General features: G+C 35.9%; 1 pseudogene; it reads left to right on the top strand.

The window, feature by feature from the left end:
* The first annotated feature begins 4,091 nt into the window (after nt 1-4,091).
* On the top strand, nt 4,092-4,209 carry LOC150103201 (U4 spliceosomal RNA; annotated as a pseudogene).
* Nucleotides 4,210-6,102: the final 1,893 nt, after the last annotated feature.

Here is a 6,102-nt window from a genome sequence, read left to right as displayed (position 1 = left end):
TTGCACATACCTTTTTGTGGGTGTTGTGGCTCTTCTTCTTTTGCGTTGGCCAAACTACTGTGTGTATGGGGGGGAGGGGGAAGTGAGAGAATTGAAATAATCAATGGAAAAAACCCTGGTTTTTTTGAATAACATATATATACATATATATTATAAGGGATGGGCGGAGCGTTTTTTATATATTTATATGAGGTGGGAAAGGGTGAAAGGGGTTGAAAACAGCAACTGATTTTTGGAGTGGGGGGTTGACGGGGTGTGGTCCGTTTCGACTATTCGTGGTCGTCGTTTGAACACATGGGGAAAGTTGATGCTATGTCAGGTCGGGTAGGTGCTTCGATTTTCTTAAAAACTCTCTCTCTCTCTCGACGTTTGTAGTTTACTGTAACAAACCTCGTAAAATTAGCAGCCCGAAATAAAACTAAGTAAAATGACTCGAGCGTCATACTAAGCTAATCCAATCTTCCACACGCATCTTTCTTCCACATTCTTTCAATGCTAATATTCTCGTATTCAATCATTCTCTTTCTATCCGATAATAACTAAAAGATATTATTTTGTTCCGTATGAATACTTGGATTTAAGATGTCCAGAAGTACTGATCTTAATTCTTTCTTTCTTTCCTATTGATTGAGACATCGTTAGCAAGTCCTTAGGAATGTTTTGCTCTTGGTTAATTAGTTATTTTTAAGAAATTAATTAAGTATGCCCATTAAACAAATTAACTAAATCTGATACGGCTATGCTAATTAAGTTCATGCCTTTTTTTTATAACGGATTCGGTTAATTATTTAATATTCAGAGAAAGAACTTGTAACGAAAATTTAAAAATTTATTTTTCTAAGTCGCTATTAAGGCTCGATTGCATTTATAAAGTAGTGGTTTTATTAATTACATAAATCTATGTCTTATGGGATCCGAATCCTAGTGGGTGGTATTATCTAATTTTGTTTTTTCTGGGAATCCCACCCACTTAAGGTTGTAAATCTCTAGGGCACATTAGTACCGTGGGTTGGCTAAGATTAAATCTTTGTTCGTACACTACAGATGAAGCTCAGTACGTTATCAAGCCACTTCAGGCCTCCAACAAGTGGGATGTGAACTCATACCAGGCGAAAATAATCGTGTGCCACCTATAGAAAATTATCTACGGCCAAAAGGAAGAGTGTACCTCCAACGTTAATGGAAAATCCTAATACTTCTCTTGTTTCCCTTTGCATGGCAAGCACAGGGATTTGTCAAGGTCAAGTAACTGAGCTTGTTTGAAATAAATGCTCCGATGGGGGGAGGATAATTTCATTTGCATATAGTATATTACGACTGCGACTCACCTAAGTTCTTTTGAGTTTGATGGATGCGAAAACCAAGTTCCCAAGAGGAAAATCCTGGCGCCACCGTATAAGACCGGCTAACCCACCCTTTAATTGAAACGTCCTGATAAAATTTCTTCGTACTAAACAGCATTCGAACCCAAGTTGTTTTAACCAAAGGGCATCTTCGAAGCTAATTGAGCTAGGGAGGCTCCTCATGCCTTTCTACCGTTTAAAGGTAAAAAAAAAACATAAACCCTAGGTTAGAGATTAATTTAGCAATTTTATTTTCATTTCTAAATATAATTCGTAAGTTAAATATCAGTTGAGCGAAGCTGCTCATTTGCATCTGCAACCATCTCTAACTAATCATTTGAGAATTTTCTTTCCTACACCACTCCGTATTAATTATAAAAATAAATTGAGCTTAACCAGTTACATCGTTTTATCAAAATATCATTTCTAGTCGTATCTCTGTCACTAATATGACTACAGGCTTTCTCATGAGGGCACATCCCAATTAAATGTCTTGCTCTGTGCACAGAAATTTCTAATTATTTGCGTGCTTGTGTTTAAAACGTGTACTTCAACGCATTCGAACTAATCGACGTAAACAAAGTAAGAAAAATTATATGGCATTTGATGCTCTTTGAAACTGTTTACTTAAGACGTATGTGATGACCATCTCATGTGATCTTTTTCATTTAAAACATTTCTATGGATGAAATAACGACTAATACAATTATTTATCAACCGGTATGTCGTCTTAAAAACTAAGATGAGGATACTAATTGGCAACAAAAAATAGAAAAGCTCAAAATGTAAAATTTTTTTTTTTATTATTCGTGATTTTTTTTTTTTTTTTTTGCTTGTTATGTTTCCTAATTAGAATGATCGAGTATTTGCTACTCTCTTAATCTTAGATTTCCAAGTCTTTCATGTAAATTTTTCTTTAAACTCTTTCTTACTTATGCGTTAATAAAAAGAGAACATACTTTATGTAAGAAGTCTTTATGTCTTTACAAGAAATGTAAGATTATCCAATCTACTCTTCTGTCTGGCTTTTAGCGTTAAGTATATGTTTCCAATCCCTTCTGTTTCGAGTAATAGTTCTCAAATGGATTTATTCTGCATCCAGTGATTGCCTATTTGCATGGTGTTATATCTTTAACCTCCAACACTCCATAACAGCGCGAGAATGTTCTCTTATCTCACTTCTTTATGCGAAATTGCCTCTCTGTGTGAATCCCATCATTTCGTCTTGTACCAACAATGTACTTTGATGTTCTTCTTAAAAGTATTAAGAATACCTTAGTTACTTAACTTTCCACAGAGACCGCCTTCATTTGTTTTCTTTTGATTCTCCAGTGTCAATAGTTGTGCGTGTTCATCTTCTTCAGTGATTTATTGTCTTTTTAAATGTATTTATTTTTATATTTCATAAATGTTTTTTGTTTGAAATGTCCGTTCTGTTCATTATTTTAAGTAATATTAAAATATATACAATATGTTAAAATAAAACAATGGAAATATTGTCGTGTTGGACTTTTCCATTGTTGATATTGTATGGATGTCTGCTTAATAATTAAAAATAGAAATAAATACAGTAGATTATTTATCATACTAAACCTTAAAAATAACTTTTGATTTAAAGTTATTTTTAAGACCGAAAAAGAAAATAATTAAAAAATAAATAAATTGTCTTTTAAAAGCAATAATAAAAAATTTATTTTACAAATATTAGATGCAATATTATTTTCAAAAATTGATTTTTAAGAATACACCAAAAATTTATTTATAAATAAATAAACAAAATAAATAAATTTTGAAGTAGTATGTCAATAACACGATCCGGATAGAGGACTTATATTCGGGAATGAAAGAAGTCCTTCATAGGACTTCTAGGGTAACAAATGGCAATGCTGCAGCCAATGAAGTTTTAACTGAGGCTCGGCTATTGCCGTTACCCAGCCATGACTAGAGCTTCTTAGCTCAATAACACTCCATCCACACAGATTTACTTCATTCAGATGACGGGATAAAGAGTCAAGGACTCAGTCCATCGCCCAGTTCTTATAAGAATAATACGATCCCTGTGTGGTTGCCGGGATAAGAATAGCGCCAACAATGTAGCTAATGCGATTAATACCCCTGGAGGGTAATGGATGGCAATGCTGTAGCCAATGAAGTCCTAACTGAGGCTCGGCTGTTGCTGTTACCCCCTGGGACGCAGAGATTCGAGAGTTTGAGTTCACTCTCTTAAGGTTTTTGCCTTAAGGGAGCAATTTGAGTCTCCGAGGAAAGTGTTTTCCGATGAGGGGCTTTGTCGGTGAATGCTTTTCTTAGGAAAATATGAGCGGTTCTGCTCGGTGGTGTTGGGGGGAAGGCCATCACTGAGTGGAACCAACGCTGAGATGGACGGTCTTTCGGCCACTATGGAGTGGTCTAAAGATCGTCTTAAATTTTTTAGAGTTGGCTTTACTTAAACATCGCCAATGTAGCTAATGCATGTCTCACGAGGCAACAAAAATTGGTAGCCAGGGAGGGTAATGGATGGCAATGCTGTAGCCAATGAAGTTCTAAACTGAAACTCGCTATTGCTGTTAGCATCCTGCCATGATCAGAGCTTTAATAGCTCAATAACACCTTATTCCTACACTGCCCTCTACAGATAACGGGGAAGATAAAAAGCATTCTTGCTTCGCCCCTTTAAGCCAGTCCTTATTATTAGGATAAGGACTACAGTACGATAATAACAAGAGGGGCTCTTGGAGTACCCCCTGGAGAGTAATGCATGGCAATGCTGTAGCCAATGAAGTTCTAACTGAGGCTCACCTATTGCTAATATGAGTACGCTCTCTTAAGGTTTTTGCCTTAAGGGAGCAATTTGAATCTCCAGGGAAAGTGCTCTCCGGCCAGGCCCGGTGAGGGATTTTGTCGGTGAATGCTTTTCTTCGGAATTTGAGCGGTTCTGCTCGGTGGTGGTGGTGGTGGTGGGTGGAAGGCCATCACTGAGTGAGCCAACGCTGAGATGGACGGTCTTTCGCCCACGATTGAGTGGCCTAGGGATCGTCCGAATTTTTAGAGACGGCTTTAACTTAACAGATGGCAAAGCTGTAGCCAATGAAGTTGTATTTGAGGCTCGGCTATTGCTGTTACCCTCCTGCCATGATCAGAGCTTTATATAGCTCAATAACCTTATCCCTACACTGTCCTCTACAGATAACGGAAAATATGAAAATCATTCTTGCTTCTCCCCTTTAAGCCAGTCCTTTTAAGGACTAATAACAAGAGAACTTCCCGTGTGGTGACCGGGATAAGAATAGCACCAATGTAGCTCATGCATGTCGTACGAGGCGACTAAAATGAATATCCAGAGAGGGAGTAATGCTCTAGCCAATGAAGTTCTGAGGCTCCTCTATTACCCTCCTGCCATGATCAGAGCTTTATTATATAGCTCAATAACACCCTATCCTTACACCGTCCTCTACAGATAACGGAGAATATGAAAAGTATTCTTGCTTCGCCCATCTAGCCACTCCTTTTAAGGACTTAATAACAAAATAATAAGGTCCTCCGTTATCGTTAATAATATCATATAATATTAAATATTCGAAAAGAACTTTTCTTATAAAATATTTTTATAAATTTTTCTCCTTATTTTTGGAACTAGTGAGAAACTTTTTGAAAATATTTTGAACAAAGAATAGTGTTAAATAATAATTTCTAAAAATGTTTTAAACAAAGGATAGTATTAAACAAATGTTTTAAACAAATATATATATATATATATATATATATATATATATATATATATATATATATATATATTATAATAATAATATTTTTAAGAGCCGACAGTACTCATTCGTTTTTATTAAGCTTATATTAATAGACTGTCAGCAATGTCAAATGCTATCCCATCATGCATCGCATTCTTGTACACAAATCATGCATTATTAATCTACAGCCGTTATTATTGCATGTTTACTCATTTCCTTGCTGTCCTGTTTGCATTCGTATATAATACTTAGCACATCTCTTAAGATGGCGTAAAATTATAATAACAACGCGCGTGTGACTTAAAGTTGATCTAAAGCATTTCCGGTTTTCATTCGCTACTCATGACATTCCTTTGCTTCCGACTTGGCTCTGATTTCATAAAACACGCGACAAAAGTTGTACAGCGATGGTATCCGAGTACGGACACATCCGGGAAGTTCTGAAATGCTGTCAGCCGACAGTACATAAGTTTATATGCACGTTTAAAGAAGTGTTCGAGGTATTAATCCCCTACTTGGAGAAAACAAACTCGTAATGAATGAACAAGAACATTTTCATATCTTAGACATCCGACTTCCGTTGCTTTGCTTCGTCTGCAATTCCTAAGTTTCTGTCTGGAATAATCGCAATACAAATATTCAGGAATTTATCAAATATAAATTATATCTTTCGGAGCATCCTTAAAGGAATTGTATTGTTTGAACATTAAATGGGCGATAGTGAGTGATCATACGTAAGCGGAAGGGATATTCGAATTAAATTTCCAATGAAAATCATAACAAGAAGTCGATAAATGAATTTCTCTTGACTGTGACGTAATTACTAGAGGAATGTGAAAGGAGAAAAAAATTGAATTTTGTCATTTAGAGTTGCCTTCTTTGGGAATTTTTATAAGAAGATGAGAAGTTGAAATGTAATGCAGTCCACAACTTAACTACAAACATTTCCTTGAGCAGGAGAAGCATATTTCTCTCTCTCTCTCTCTCTCTCTCTCTGTGTGTGTGTGTGTGTG

The sequence above is a fragment of the Typopeltis vanoorti genome, chromosome 9 (assembly GCF_054136105.1).
Source record: "Typopeltis vanoorti isolate ZY-2024b chromosome 9, IOZ_Tvanoo_1.0, whole genome shotgun sequence".
NCBI classification, from domain to species: Eukaryota; Metazoa; Arthropoda; class Arachnida; order Uropygi; family Thelyphonidae; genus Typopeltis; species Typopeltis vanoorti.
This window is presented reverse-complemented; position numbering and strand designations above follow the sequence as displayed.